This window comes from Peromyscus leucopus, unplaced genomic scaffold (genome assembly GCF_004664715.2).
Source record: "Peromyscus leucopus breed LL Stock unplaced genomic scaffold, UCI_PerLeu_2.1 scaffold_646, whole genome shotgun sequence".
Classification (NCBI taxonomy): domain Eukaryota; kingdom Metazoa; phylum Chordata; class Mammalia; order Rodentia; family Cricetidae; genus Peromyscus; species Peromyscus leucopus.
This window is the reverse complement of record NW_023505559.1, coordinates 4,834-20,819: the sequence shown is the minus strand read 5'-3', so window position 1 is coordinate 20,819 and position 15,986 is coordinate 4,834. Positions and strand designations below refer to the sequence as shown.

The window sequence follows — 15,986 nt, the reverse complement described above, 5'->3', positions numbered from 1 at the left end:
ATTGCTCTGATGCTCAGCTTGACAAGTGGCCTTGATAAGTTGAAGAAAGCCTGTCTTCAGCCCTAATTTGCTCATCTGTAGAGTAGAAGGAGGACCTGCCTCAAAGGAGGTGAAGAATGGTGTGAGGATGATACCTAAGCACATACAGCTGTTACATAAACTGGCTGTTGCTATTATGAAGCCTTAGATTCTTTAACCCTGAAAAGCCATGTCATAATATTGCCTTTTTTCCCCAGAAAGCATTGTATGCATAATGTGAGAATTAGAGAATTAGATGTCTGTGATATGTGTTTGCTTTATTGTTTCTTAACTGAACTATGTGACAAAGCTAAAGGAAGTGTGATAAAAAAAAAATGGCTTCTCTATTATTTAAATTTATATTTACCTGTCACTTTGGTCAATACTATTTTAGGATAATTTGTGTATGTTAATCTGAAGTTCATAATGTTAACTTCCCAGAGAAGAAAGTAATATTTGTTTAGATGAAAACGAATACTATTTTCTTATCAAAATTTGTTAATTTTAGATTTTGTCCAGGTTGCCAGAAATTTGTTTTGTTTGCAGTTGGATGAAGTAAATGTTGGTGTCCATGAAATCTCCAGCATCTTGGACTCACAGGTAGAGTCAGCTCTCTATGTTTTATATTTTATTCGAACGTAGGGCACAATTCTTGAATGTTGGGGTCGTATGTGATGCCCTTTCTCCAGTTTCCACTGGCTTTTAATTTCTTAAATTATTTAGTTATTACTCATGTGGATGTGTAGAACGGAGCTTGGGTCTCTAGTACTCACACTCTAGTACTCACTCTAGTACAAGAAGTAGGACTTGAGCACCCCTAATCACAGCCCTCAGTAGGCAGACAGGATCTCTAGGACTTGCTGGCCAATTGAGCTGAGTTGATGAATGCCAGGTTTGATGAGAGACCTGATCTCAAAAACAATGGTGGAGAACAGTTTAGAAATATACTTGATGTCAGCCTCTTATTCCATGTGCACACACATGCATGTGTGCATATATGTGTACACAGGTTCACAAGATATAAATACAAAAATTCTAAGAACAGTACACATTCTTTGAAAAATATGTAAAACTATAGATTAATCAGAAGTTTTTTGTCTCCTCTTTTCTCAGGCTCCTGTGCTATGTTCCACCCCTCAGTTCTGCAGCATTGACAGCCTGCCATGTAAAAAGGCATGCATTATCATTAGCTAGCAACACATAGTCGTGTGTACCCATTCGAATCTGTCTGGAATCATCATCATATATGCACAGAAAAGTGCCTATAAGTGCATAGCCTTTTATGTATTACAATCTGAACTATTCCCATGAGACATAATGTTAAGGACATACATTACTAAACCCACAGCTACTCTCCTCCATGTGTGTTCCCTTTCAGTTACTTGTGACAATCCCCTGCTCAGAAGTCAGGGCAGCCACACTTGAGCTTTCTAAAATAAAATAGTTTTGCCGGCTTTTATGTCTTAGTAAGATAGAATTATGAATAACACTTCATCAGTCATTTACTCTACAGAACTTTGAAATTTACCTCGTCAAATCTTTTAGTCCTTTCTGTTGTGGATTGTTGGTATTTATTGTTTAAGGGAAACATTCAGCCCAAATATATGCTATATGTAGTTTACACATCTCATTAACCAGAATGTGTTCTTGTTTATGGATGTGTAACTTCTTGTCCTTATTCCACTATCGCTTAGCAACCTATCCTTCCCTGATTCTCCTGTTGACTTGAAATGCAAACTTAAAGATATAGCAAATAACTAACTATATGTAGATGTGTTCTTTGTCCCACTCTCTGTTCTATTCATTTATTTCTCTCCTAGTACATTATTTTTTAGTTACTTAATACTGGGTTCATATTAGTGAGCTAAGAATTTTGTTATTAGCTTCTTACTTTTGATCTGAAAATGATGTTTTAAATGATTTTGCCATGATATCAAATAAGCTATATCATAGCATTGAATTTATAGAATGATTTTTTAATTAACTAAGTATAACTTACTTTCCCTTATTTATATCTTCGTTCTTGTTTTGAATAGCAAAGAATATGACATGTTTCATATACATCTCAAATATTTCTATCAGTTTAATTGCCAAATATAGTATACTTTGTGATATTATTATAAAAATAATTTTTATTTTTCATTACAAGTTTTAATTTTACATGTCATGAGAATATACTGTTAGATGTGTATATTATATGTGTACAAATATTGAGTGTCTCCCTCTTTACAATACTTTCTTGTGTTTTCCTAACCTAACTCAATGGTATATTATCCTCGTGTTTTTTGGTTTCCAGTAATAACACTTTTGTAACACTTTACAATACATCTAATAGAATCCAAACACTAGTTTTTAGTACCTAAAATTGTTCTTTTAAGTTTATACATCACTACTTTATACTCAGAAATTGGTCCATTTTATCTGTTAGCTCTTCCATTCTCTACTCTATACACCTTGACTGATACCCTGGTAATAACTTTATATTTAGAAGTCTTATATTTTCTATTTTAGTTAAAGTTTATAAATAAGAAAATTCCCTTGTCTTTTCCTCTGAAAATGTGTACACCAACCCACTTTTCATAATTATATTTAGAGCTCTAACTGTAGTAGTGCATTTTTTTGTTACTATAATGAACTGCCTAAAGCCGGTTAGGTTAAGAAGTTTCTTTAGCTGCCAGCTCTATCATCACAGGTCAAAGTCCAAAGATTGGAGAGGGTCTGTGAAGGGACCTCGGGTGCGGGGGTGGGGAGGTCTCTAGGCAGATGGCATCACAAAGGAAGGAGCCCTCCTGAGAATAAGTGATCACATTTTGAAAACCAAAAAGCAGTGACCTTTCACTAGGCTTCACCTCCTGAAAACCCTCCATCTTATTACTGCACCATCAGGATCATGTCTCCAAAACACGAATCCTTTAAGAATGAACCACATTCAAACCTTAGTCTGATTGCTTTGAAATAATAGGTCTTATTGATAGGGAGCTTCAATACTGGTATTAGTTATGTTTCTAGAAATACACAGTGTAGCTGCATGACTAATTTATTGGTAAAAATAAATCTGATCCTCTCATTTAAATATTACTCATGCCACATTTTTTTTTAACATTTCAAACCCCCTTTTTAATAAATAATTTATTTTACCACTGATCATTTTACTCATCACAGTCACCCCAAAACCTAGCTGCTCAGTTACTCTAAGGAGAGTACCTGGCTTTCTCAGAATGAAGGCACAGACTTATTAGAAGGAATCCTGTGGCATTTAGCCAAAACTGAACTGTAGAGCCCTCTTTGCTTCTGCAGATGTGGGTCTTGTGCACTTAGCTACGGAACATTCCAGGCAGATCTGTCTCTTACTGCTGCCAGGTTGATGTGCCCATTTCTCGAGCGAAGGCAGTGCTAGTTCATGATGTGCCAGTAATGTAGGGGCCTGTATGAGCATGCAGAGCTTTTGGAGCAGCTGCAAAGCAATGCACATACTCTGATGAGTAATTTGTTTCCTTCTTAGCACCAGGATTTTAGGGCAGATAAAGAGTGTAGTCAATCTGCAGTACTTTGAAAGCAAAAGCACCACACAGTTGTGCAAGATGCTCTGTGTGCCAGGATTTCCTGTTGAGGCTGTAGATCAAAACGTTGTGCAATAGTCATTATTAATTTATGAAATTCTATTTGTTGCCTTCTGCTTATCATCACACAGAAGGTTTTATTGTCAAGTGTAAGCTTTCCTTTTTTCTCCAATTGAATCCATAATAAGAATACAGTTTCCATCAAAGTAACGTGTACAATGAAAGACGTCTCTCAAAGCACACACTGAATTCTCATTTAATATTATTGAATTCTATTTCATTAAAAATTTCATCTTGCAATTCATGAGGGGATAAAAAATCACAATTTTAAAAGCACTATAAAAGTCACTGCTTGTTAAGTAGCTCACCAAAAACAAATAAAAACCAAGTTACTGTTTCATATTGTAAGTCCCACAAGTATTTAAGTTCAAGAACAGTGGAATGCCTACTCTGAAACAGTCAGTCTGTGTTAGGTGATGCTGACTACCTGTGAAGGTGGGGAAATTCCACTATGCCCCCCCCAGCACCCTTAGTTTCACAATAATAGGGTCAAGTTTATACTTATTTTATGTGGGATGCCTGTGTTCTCCTTTTGTGGGTGATAAAGATGTTTGATGCATTTCTTCCCTTTTTGTGTGAAAAACAGAGAGAGAGAGTTTTAGTCAAAGGTGGCACATTAGGAAGAACACATAAAGGGGTCTAGTGATTCCCAGGTCCATCTTCCGGGTGTTAGAATGAGCTTCTGATTTGAATAGAGCAAGAATTGAATCGTGGCCAAGAGGTATAAATAGTTCAGTAGTCCTGGTCAATGCCTGAGCCTGCCCATCTGTGCCTGCCTGAGCTGTAGTACTACATGGTGGTCCTTGGACATCATCAACCTGGGAGACTGGTTGCTATAAGAGAATCTCCGCCGGGCGGTGGTGGCGCACGCCTTTAATCCCAGCACTCGGGAGGCAGAGGAAGGTGGATCTCTGTGAGTTCGAGGCCAGCCTGGGCTACCAAGTGAGTTCCAGGAAAGGCGCAAAGCTACACAGAGAAACCCTGTCTCGAAAAAACCAAAAAAAAAAAAAAAAAAAAAAAAAAAAAAAAAGAAAGAAAGAGAATCTCCACCAGAGCACAGGCTCTGTATTTCAGGTAGTTGTTGTCATTCTGGGGTGGTGTGTCCTGTATGTCCATTGTTGCTTGGGAGTAGATTTAGTCCATTGTCCCTGGGCTGTAAGGCATTTTAAAAGGAAAGGTTAAGGCAATGACTTATCTCTGTACCTTCAGCCTTGAAGAAGATAAACTAGTTTAGGTAGGCAAAGTCAAAAAGGCATCTGAGCTAAAGTAGTAGATGCAGAATAAAATGAAATAAAGAACGAAAGACACATACACGCTTAAGCCTAAAAGTGGGAATATTACCAAGGGATATAGAGTCCTCTTTTCAGGTTCTTAGTCTCATAGCTAAAAGAATTTTAAAATGGACTCAGAAACTAAGCTCAAGGTAAATCTCACTGGCCTCTGAGAGGGAAAACACAGAGCAAGTGTATTGGTGGAAGTATTAAGGCAACTCCACGTAGTTAAAAGGGAAGTTTATTTTGTGGGGTAACTTACAAGTGAAGGGATAGGTTACAGGGTCCAGGAGAGGTGAAGTGCAGTCCAGTGGTGTTCTCTGGATCTCAGATCTTAAGGGCTCCTGTGTTCTCTGGATCTCAGATCTTAAGGGCTCCTGTCTCAGCCCTGCCTTGTAGGCGTGACAGTTACCAGAAGCCTCAGTGGGGGTAGTACTTGCAGGTCAAAGCTGGAACAGCTACCCGCTACACAAGTGAGTTGCAGGTCTCAGCTGCCATAGGGAGAGAGATGGGTAATAGAAGGCCAAAATGCCTTGACCTTCCACTAAGCTTCACCTCCTAAAGGAGTCAGGGGTCACAGAATTGGGGTGTGGGAGAGCCTATGAGAATGAAAATGCCCTGAGTATCATGACAATGAGGCTTGGGATTCTGGCCAGTATCTAGAGAAGGGGGATGGAAAGGGAGCAGAAGAAAAAGTTATTGCTCTGTGAGTCAGAACTCAGAAGGTGAAGAAGCATGGCAGTGAGGGTCTGCAGGCAGCTGGTTGAAGAGGAGTTCATGGGGTATGTGAGTATGTATCTCATTAAGAGGATGCTAGTCCTCCCATTTCTGCCATGCCTCCAAGTGTATGTTTCTGACATCAGGGTACCCATCTTGAGGTTGTAAAACAGGGTTTTTTCCCTTATACAGAAGGTCTACTGGCCTTGACTGGGCAAGGGCTTTTGCTGTCCACATCAAAGGGTATTGTCATCCTCTGATCAAACTGTTTGTAGGTTTACAATTAGAGAGTGTTACTGTGTTGGTATCCATATGTCTCAAAAGGGGTCTCCAACATAGGGCATACTTGCTGTGTATATTAGGAAAGATGTTACCACTCATGGATTATACCATTTTACCAGAGAGTTGACAGAGATATGCAAATTTTGTAATTGGAGCTGGAAAAGCTGATGTCCACAAATGGTCCTTTTCAGTCCCTTTCTCTCTACTTGTCATTCTCTACAGTTCCTCCTTGAGGAATAAGGACCTTCATAATCATAGAAGAGTAGGTGGGAATGTTCAGTTCTTCATCTCCGGCTGAGTAGCACTTTAGAATCTTCCTACTCCTTGCTAAATAAGAGTGGACCACAGGAGCAGAGGAGTAAAAGGCAGCCCATTCTCTCTCTATCCAAAGTAGACTTTGTCCCAGGGATGCAAGGATGATTCAACATAGGAAAATCTGTCAATGTAATATACCATATAAACAAACTGAAAGAAAAAAAAAAAACCACATGATCATCTCATTGCATGCTGAAAAAGCCTAGAGAGATCAGGAATACAAGGAACATACGTAAACATAATAAAGGCAATTTACAGCAAGCCAACAGCCAACATCAAATTAAATGGAGAGAAACTCAAAACGATTCCACTAAAATCAGGAACGAGACAAGGCTGTCTGCTCTTCCATACTTATTCAATATAGTACTTGAAGTTCTAGCCAGAGCAATAAGACAGCAAAAGGAGATCAAAGAGATAGCAATTAGAAAGGAAGAAATCAAACGTCCACTATTTGCAGACAATATGATAGAATAAATAAGTGACCCCCAAGATTCTACTAGGGAACTCCTGCAGCTGATAAACTCCTTCAGTAATGTGTTAGGATACAAGATTAACTCACAAAAATCAGTAGCCCTTCTATATACAAATGACAAATGGGCTGAGAAAGAAATCAGAGAAACATCACCCTTTATTAATAGGCACAAATAATATAAAATACCTTAGGGTAACTCTAACTAAGCAAGGAAGGACATGTATGATAAGAACTTTAAGTCTCTGAAGAAAGAAATTGAAGAAGATATCAGAAAATGGAAAGATCTCCCATGCTTATAGATAGATAGGATTAACATAGTAAAAGTGACAATCTTACAAAAAGCAATCTACAGATTCAATGCAATCCCTATCAAAATCCCAACACAATTTTTCACAGACGTAGAAAGAACAATACTCACTTCATAAGGAAAAACAAAAAACCCAATATAGCTAAAACAATAAAGCAACCTCTAGAGGCATCATGATCCCTGACCTCAATCTCTACTATAGAGCTATAGTAATAAAAAACAGCTTGGTACTGGCATAAAAACCAACATGTGGACCAATGGAATCAAATTGAAGATCCTGACATTAATTCACACACCTATGAACACCCAATTTTTGACAAAGAAACCAAAACTGTACAGTGGAGAAAAAAAAAGTATTTTCAACAAATGGTGCCAGCATAACTGGATGTCAACATGTAGATTTCAAGTAGACTCCATATCTGTTGCAATGCACAAAACTCAAGTTCAAGTGGATCAAAGACCTCAACATAAATCCAGCTACACTGAACTTGATAGATGAGAAAGTAGGAAGTAGTCTTGAATGCTTTGGTACAGGAGACCACTTTCTAAGTATAACACCAGTATCACAGACACTGAGAGCAACAATTAATTAATGGGACCTCCTAAAACTGAGAAGCTTTTGTAGGGCAAAGGACATGGTCAATAAGACAAAACGACAGCCTACAGAGTGGGAAAAGATGTTCACCAACCCCATATCTGACAGAGAGCTGATCTCTAAAATTTCTAAAGAATTCAAGAAACTAGACATCAAAATACTGAACAATCCAATTGAAAAATGGGCTACAGAACTAAACAGAGAATACTCAACAGAAGAATCTTAAATGGCTGAAAGACATTTAAAAAACTGCTCAACATCCTTAGTCATTAGGGAAATGCAAATCAAAACAACTCTGAGATACCATCTTACACCTGTCAGAATGGCTATGATCAAAAACACTGATAACAGTTTATGTTGGAGAGGATGCAAAGCAAGGGGAACATTCCTCCACTGTTGGTGGGAGTACAAACTTGTACAGCCAGTTTGGAAATCAGTATAGTGGTTTCTCAGAAAATTGGAAACCAATCTACCTGAATTTGTTCATCTGTGGCACTGACTATATTTTTTGATGCATCATTATCCAAAAGTTGGGTTTTTTTGGATTCTGGTGGGGGCATTGGTAAATACAAATGCTATCAGATAGATTAACAAAAAGTCAAAATGATGGATCCTTGGTTCACAAATTCATTTATGTGTCAGAAGTCATGTAAAATAACCTATTCTGAGAAAATCTTCTTCAGTTCTCTTCTTGTGGCCCACCAAACAACAGTATAGAGTAGGAGACACAGGATCCCTGGTGCAAAGTCTTTGTTACAAATAAAACAATGTAAAAATGGATTCAGAAGGAAAGTTGAGGACCTTTCTAGTAGAGTTCAGAGAAAGCAACAGAGCAGGCTAACTGGAGATTTGGTAGCTTCCAGAAGGGAAGTGAGTAAGAGGATGAGGAAGTTAATGCTTTCGGAGTTAGAGTCAGGACAGCAGAGAGGCTAAGTGGAGGTCTATGATTGCTGTCCTGGGGAAGAAGTCATCAAAAGTGAATATTGCTAGTGTTAGGGCAAGAAGGACTAGGATTTATGTTATACCGAGGAAGGGAAGGAGAAAAGAACAGAAAACGTTGCAGGGAATTTTCTGCTGGCAACTATGTCCTAGTTTGTTGTTTCTTAATCCATTGTTTTATTTTTATTAGTTTCATTTGATTTGGGGATTTTTTGAGAAGCTCTCATATAGCTCAAGCAGGCCTCAAATTCAGTATGTAGCCTAAGCTAGCCATGAGTTCCTGTTCATCCTGGCTTTACCCTCAAGTGCTTGGATTACAGGCATGCACTACCACATCCAACTTCCTAATATTTTTAATATCTATATTGAGCTATCATATGTATATATATATATATAATATGGTATATATTTTATATTTATATATATATATATAATGAGGTACAATTGTGATAAATTTACAGCTTGCTGGATAGTGATCATGTATCTCTTTGTTTTGTTTTTCTTTTGTTTTTTGAGACAAGGTTTCTCTGTATAACAGCCCTGACATTCCTGGAACTAGCTTTGTAGACCAGGGTGGCCTCACAGAAATCCGCTTACTTCTGTTTCCCAAGTGTGGGAATAAAGGCATATGCCACCAATCTCCCAGCCCTGTCATGTATCTCATGTGAAATCACCACTCAAAGTCTCTCATATAGTTTGAAGTCAGCTTCCATTCTCACCTGGACATGTAGCCACTGTTTTGTCCTTATAGAGATGGAGTCCATCATTCTTGCACTTCGTAACTAGAATCACAGAGTGTGTGTCCTGTAAGTAGTTCTAACAATCATTGCTTTCTCTGATTCAGATGTCTGGCTCTCACCTTTGTAAGGAGGAATTGCTGAGTCAGTGTATGTCAATACTGCTCTTGTTTATTTGACAATGAACTTTTGGATTTAGGACAATGTGACATTTAGAACCCAAAATATAAGTTATCTTGCTGTGATTCTAATAATCATTTCTATATTAAAACTTCACACAGTGCTACACCTGCTGCCATTACAAGGTCATACACAGAAAGGCAAGGTTGGAGCCCACATCCATACCCAACACAACTCCAGACTTGGCAGCAGACTGTAGTCCATTAGAGTATGATGGCTGTATCAGTCTAATCAAGTATCATGAATGGATCATTTTCAAAGAGCAGTGAACATGCTGTAAATTCCCAAAAGTATATTTTTCAGTTTAGGCTCTTGTTAGTTTGGTGTATTGAGACTGTTATTTTAACAAATGACATAGAACTGAATGAAAATATCAAAATGAGTTATATGTGATGAGACTGTAATGTTTTGCTTACACTGGGTTACAATATAAATGGTAATTCACACTCTGTTTATCAATAAACTCCTTATGACTTCTAAAGACTCATGATATCAGATATGTACTGATAAAATACAATGTTGATAGCATTGTGTTGGGTGTCATGACACATGCTAATTAAGACAGATAAAATTTGCTTTGTATAGTTTATCAGGAAGCCAAGTACACAAATAATTACAATTTTGTAAGTGCATTATGTTGTAAGGCTAGAATAGTAAAAGAACTTAGAACATTCAGGGGAGGTATATAACAAGTTAGTATTTGAATTTTTTTTTTTTTTTTTTTTTTTTTTGGTTTTTCAAGACAGGGTTCCTCTCTGTAATTTTGGTGCCTGTCCTGGATCTCACTATGTAGACCAGACTGGCCTCGAACTCACAGATATCCTCTTGCTTCTGCCTCCCGAGTGCTGGGATTAAAGGTATGCAACGCCGCTGCCTGGCAGAATTCATTTGTAAAGAAAGGTTGAATTTAGTCTTCCCAGAGGTGACCAAGCAGTTCAGAATGAAGTTAGGTGTAGTGCTGTATGCTGTACTCAGCACTTAGGAGGTTGAAACAAGTTCATAACCAACCTGGGGTACATGGTGAGACTCTGTTTCACTACTGCATGTCACCAATAAAACTGTTAGAATAAAACAGAAAAAAAAAAGACAAAATGTGATTGTTAGCAGAAGGTATTCTTCAAAATGATAATTATATACATAAAGGTTATATGTTAGATCTTAAAGGGCCTAATCTAATATTTAATTTTATATGTTAATCAGTAGCAACAATCCAAGAAAAAGAATATTGTGCCATAATCAAAGTGACTTTTTAGAAATAGTAACTTTGGGAAAGGAAAATTGGGGTTAAGATGTAGGGAGGGAATGATAGAGAAAATTCAAATACTAGATAGAAAGAATTAAAGTACAGCAATTGTATCAAGAATGGATATGAAAGAGTGACAGATCTATGATATGAGCACAAAACAAGTATGTCATCAGTGATCTTGCTGATCACTGAACTTGCTGATCATTTAGATGTGAGAACCAGAGGAGAGGAATAAGCTAACAATAACTCCAGTTTTCATTAGTACGCTTATGAATGATGAGACCTCAGTATGTATAGGGAAATAAGAAACCCTTACTTAGGAGATTAAATTAGATGGATGGATGGAGGGAGGGAGGGACGGAGGGACGGAGGGAGGGATGGATGGATGAAAGAATGGATGGATGGATGGATGGATGGATGGATGGATGGATGGATGGATGGATGGATGATGGAAGAATGGATGGATGGATGGATGAATGGAAGAATGGATGGATGGATGGATGGATGGAAGAATGGATGGATGGATGGATGGAAGAATGGATGGATGGATGAATAGATGGATGGAAGGATGGATGGATGGATGGATGGATGGATGGATGGATGGGTGGAAGGATAGTTGGTGCTTTAGAGCATGCAAGTTAAAGATCCTGACAGGTACAAACAATCAAAGCTATTTGAAATATCTGCATAGCAGGAGAGGGACTTGAAAGGTTTCTGAAGAGTCATAATTGGAGCATAATAGTGATTTTGGCCCCTTAGTTTATGGATGAAAGGGGGCTATCCCACTCCTCCCCTAGTAAAGGTGTAGGGCTAAGAACCACTAGACCAAATGTGGAATTCCAGAAAGCACGTGAGACAGCGGCTAGTTCTCCATTTCAAGACAGTTTGGGTCTGGAGATGGTGTAGTGGTTGAGAGCACTGAGTTCAGGTCTCAGCACAAACATGGGTGCCTGTAACTCCAGTTCCCCAGGATCCAGTGCCGTCCTCTGGCCTCCACAGGCACTGCACACATGTGCTACATACACATAGCCACGAACACATACACATAAAATAAAAATATACATATTTAAAACATAAATGCATATCTCTTAGTCATATAAATTCTAAGTAACAACAGTATAAGGTAAAGCTTAAGAGAGAAATCACCCCATACGTTAGTTTTCTTTTACCTAATCAGACAACCCCAAAGTAAAACCTGAATTTTGTCATGATGCAAAAGTTCAAGGGTAGGGAAAAAGGAATTTCAGTTTTCAAGGTTAGCCCCTGATACGTAACTTCTGTATTTTGATGTTGACAGCTTCTTCCCTGTGATTCTCTAGAAGCCGATGAGCTGGGAAAACTTAAACAAGAAAGGGATGCTGCTCGGGAAGAAGTGAACGCGCTGAAGGTACCCGCCTCTTGGGCTTCCTTACTTCTCCTTTGAAAAAGACGTGACTCCCGTACTGGATTTGGGAGGATTGAGGCTCATTTTGTTTTTAATTCAAGTATGTTAGTACCAAATAGGATCAAATCGCTTGTTTAATTGTCTTTAGAGAGCTATCTGATGGTTCCCCACTCACTTCTTTTCCCACTTTGTGATACGCACGTAAGATCCGATGTGCACGGTAGTTTTCCTCTCATGTCTGATCCGGCTTCTCTTCCTCCTTCTCTTCTCTCATGTTGGTGGCAACAGCAGATGTAGCTGAGGAGCCAACTAAGCAAGCTGTGACAATTTTGAATCCTCTGATGTTTGTAGGAAATACATTTTTTTCCAGGTGCAGGGCCGTGTCTGAGGGTTGATGTGTTTTGCTAATGCAATTTGAAAATGAAGGCACTGTGTTTTCAGAACAAATCACATATGCTCCAAATACACGATAACATTTTAATTCACTCTCTATAGTGGCATTCTGTTCTCAATGGAATATTGGGTCTAAGTAAGATCCTGACTTTTACCGGAAGTCATTATATGTTCCAAGGAAAGCAACAAAATTTAAATTATTTTGTTAGGTGATGGCCTCTAGTTATTTAATTTAGTCTAGTTATTCAAAAAAGAAGCACCATTTTCTTTCTTCTGTTGTTTTATAATGCCAGTCTTTAGAGAAAGCAAACATTAAAAATTTTTTAGCATATCTTCTCAGAGTTTCTGAAGATAGCCCAGCCAAACCACATTTTTAAAAATAAACATATATGTGCAGGGGTCAGAGACATGTGGGAACTTCTGTACCATTCTCTACCTTTAACTACAACCCTAAAACTGCTCCAAAAAGTGAATTCTTTAAGCAATTATAAAGAAGTGGATATGTGTTAACTCACGCATAGATTAGTTCTTATAGAGCCACTTTATTACAGCTCGGCTTCTGTTTCTCCCATGCTTCAAGATGAGTCACAGCATCTTCTACCATGGCTCTCCCGTGTCTGCCTTGGTAGAGACCCCCTACACCAGCTATTCATCTTACGGGATTTTAAGCAGTTCTCTGTTAATGGATATTTAGGTTATCTCTAGTTTTCCGTAATCAAAACTAACTCCAGGGACTGGAGAGATGGCTTAGCAGTTATGAGAACTTTTTCCTAGCCCAGAGGACCGTGTTAGTTTCATAGCATCCATGTCAAATGACTCACAGCTTCCTATAACGCCAGCTCCAAGGGATCCAACACCATCTTCTGGCCTCCAAGGACACCCACACATATATGACATACACACAGTAGATATACACACATGAAAATGAGAAAAAAGTAAGTCTGTAATGATAATAATAATAATAATTCCATTTTTAGTAACTTTGTAGATGTGTGGGTGGGCAGTTGTGAAAGTTCACAGTAAATCTGTGAAAATGGAATTGCAATATTAAAGAATACCAGTATAAAACATTCTGTATATTTCTCCCAATTTCCTTTCATAAGGCTTTTAGTAATTTGTATTCCTTCCAAATATAAATGAACTTCCTGCAACTGTGGTTATATTTCATAACTCTGAAATCCCCACCTTTCCATGAATTTGTGTATCTATATGGAAATGCAGAATTCATTTTTTAAATCATTAGTTTCTTCTTACTCTTTTCGAACAGTCCTATAGTGTTGGTCATGTTAATAAGACAGAATTTTCTATGTGATTCATCTTTACACAAATAAAATCCACAGATATCAGCGGTTTCAGAGGTTCTTGGATATTTTTCCTTTCCCTAAATTTTATCACTGTTAGATTTAATGATATATTTTGTTTTATTTTAATGTCAATATTAACTGCTAGGATTTTAATTTGAAACTGTGTGAGCCATACTCATGTAACATTTAGACAAGGTCCCCACGAGGAGCCATTTAATCAAGATCACCTTTCAAGTTCATGAACTGTAATTGAGCATATTTTAATGTTGCAAGCCCTGGAGTCCCAGAATAAAACAGACTCTGTTTTAAGTTTCCTCTGCATTAAATCTTTTCTCTGAGACCCATTCTCCTCTAAAGTTTTATAAGGGCTGGAGGGCTGTCTCAGTCGTTAAGAGTGGCTGTTGTTCATATAGAGAATCTGGGTTCTATTCCCAGCACCCACGTAATGGTTCACAACCAACCATAACGCCAGTTCCAGGGGATCCTATGCTTTCTTTGACCTCTGTGGACACCAAGCACATATGTGGTGCACATACATACATGCAGGCCAAACACGTATACACATAAAATAAAATGAATAAATTTATTTTAAAAGTAGTATATCAAGCAATAAATATTTTACTTGAGATAATGTTTGTATTTTCAGTTATTATACCTGTTGTGCTACAGGTGTGTACACACACACAGGGGTATGCACACTTGGACACACAGAGCAGCCGAGCTTGTAGAATGAGGATTGGAGCAGAAATGGTCTACTCCCACTCATCATCCTCTGACAGCTCTAGTCTCTGTGTCTCACTTGAGGTACAAATAGGCCATGGCTAATTTCCATTTTGCAGAAGTGATGCATCATAGTGCGTTGGGAACTTTTTAACGAAGCCTTTCACAGACTTCAGACCGCTCCTGCTTTTCAGAGAAGAGTGGAAATGTAGGTGCATTTCCCGTTTACAGGTGCAAAGGAACACAGAGCAGAGCGCCGAGCGTGAAGGTGGCTTGAGAGCATAACGCCACACAAGGACCCAGGCTCTCCGCTGCTGGCCTGGGGCAGTCATGGGACTACTCAGTCACACTCACTTCACTTGCCTTTATTTCCCCTCCTCGACCAGAGCAGGCCGAGTTATCCAGAGGTCAGGTTTGGCCTCTTCTAAACTCGGTGATGTTGCCATGAGTCTTCACCACTCCAAGGTCCAAGTAGCCTGTTCACATTTTCCGGAAGCTGGCTCCTGGGTCACTAAGCATTTCTGACTAGACCACTCAACACGGTGGGACATCTCAGAGTACATGCTTAATTTAATTTTAGGTTCCAAGATGGTAGTATTTCACCTTTATGTCGTAGACAACTATGTATTTCATATTTTGGCATAATATTTGTCTCCTTTTTGTGAGTTAATTGTTCGAAAATGGGCTAAAATTACATTAGGAAACTAAGAGTCGACCCAGTCTTTCTTTGGTATGATTAGAAGGTTTTTTTATGCCTAATTCAGAATAACAAGGCCTTTTGTCTGGTTGCTCTTTGGTAATAACAGCTGTCACTCAAAATTTAGTTGCTGTTTACCCATTTCAATCCTGACTGATTTCTTTTGGATCTCAGAATTTGACATCATATAACATTAAAGCAATAAAGAATGTTTTCACCAGAATTATACTTAGATAGCTAAGTACTAGAGAATGATATGTGAAACCAGAAAATGAGCAGGAATTGCATTAGGAGATGTTAACAGTTTGATGTTTGGGGAATAAACTTTGAAACAGAGGACTAAAAATCATGCTTGGTGTCACGATGACATGCTATTAATTCAGTGCTTTTTAAACACAGGAGAAATTACTTGAATCAGAGAAACATAGGAAGGAGCTAACAGAAGAACTCCAGAGTGTGAAACAGGTAAGTCTGTGTGGGGGTAGGGTGTGGGGGGATTGGGGGTTCGTGAGGGTGGGTGCATGGGTCTACCCAAATTTTAAAGCGGTAGTGCTTCATCATATCTCAGAATCTGCTGCTGCAAACGACCCAGGAGAAAACTGGAGAACTCTTAAAAAAATGAATGTTTGGAATTTATACTCACTGGAGTCCTGATCTGTTACTCAAACAGGTTTTAAAACTCTGAAATGGCCTTCATGAACCAAAATGACCATCCCGTTGCTTTCCTGTCCTTTCATTTCCCTTTTCTTTCTGTCCTCCCTTTCTTTCTTTTATTATTTGTACTTCAAG

General features: G+C 38.4%; 1 long non-coding RNA gene across 1 annotated transcript; it reads left to right on the top strand.

Moving 5' to 3' along the window:
* The first annotated feature begins 503 nt into the window (after positions 1 to 503).
* LOC114704581 lies at positions 504 to 15,667 on the top strand. Its single transcript, XR_005090680.1, has 3 exons — positions 504 to 618; positions 11,997 to 12,086; positions 15,597 to 15,667. It is a non-coding gene; the product is annotated as an uncharacterized LOC114704581 (long non-coding RNA).
* Positions 15,668 to 15,986: the final 319 nt, after the last annotated feature.